We start from the raw sequence: 704 nt of genomic DNA, 5'->3' as shown, positions 1-704 counted from the left end.
TACAGTTACATTTCCTGATGTGGCACTGTAGGATAAGCATTGGACTGTTAGACAAAAGGTCATTGATCCAAACCTACCAGATATTCTATGAAACCCTATGCAGGGTAGCTATCAGTCAGAACTGAAAACAGTACTTGACAATAAAATAAATGAAGTGTAGGGCCACATGTGTGGACCAAGTCTAGAAACTCACTACATATATTTTACATCTAGTTTGATTAAGTTTTCCTCAAACCACTGGATATCCTTCTGGTGACAGTATTGGACTAATTCCCCCACTTCCCGCACTCCTAAGTGCATTGGGTCTGTGTATTTTTGCAATGTGAGCATATAGCCCACGGGCCTCCTTCTGCCCTTTCAGGTGAAAAGGGGGATCTATCAGAGTAGCCATGAGTGTGTTTAGAACCTTTTAGAAAACACTATAGGAACTTAATTCTTGTAATTCTAGGGTGAGACAAAGGGCTGAGCAGAGGTAGGGTCAGTTCCAAATCCACTGCCTGGGACCTTGGAAATCTGCCAAGATGGTAATGAAAAATTCTGATATACATAGAGAGACTTATGACGTATAAGGTGATAACTTTGGTAGTGCGTATTTGTTGTTAAGTGCCATGGAGTCGAATCCGAGCCATAGCGACCCTATATAGGGTTTCTGAGGAACAGCTGGTGAGCTTGAACCACAGACATTGCAGTTCAAATGGCTTTTC

This window comes from Chrysochloris asiatica, unplaced genomic scaffold (assembly GCF_000296735.1).
Source record: "Chrysochloris asiatica unplaced genomic scaffold, ChrAsi1.0 scaffold00493, whole genome shotgun sequence".
Lineage (NCBI taxonomy): Eukaryota > Metazoa > Chordata > Mammalia > Afrosoricida > Chrysochloridae > Chrysochloris > Chrysochloris asiatica.
Note: the sequence above shows the minus strand (reverse complement) of the source record.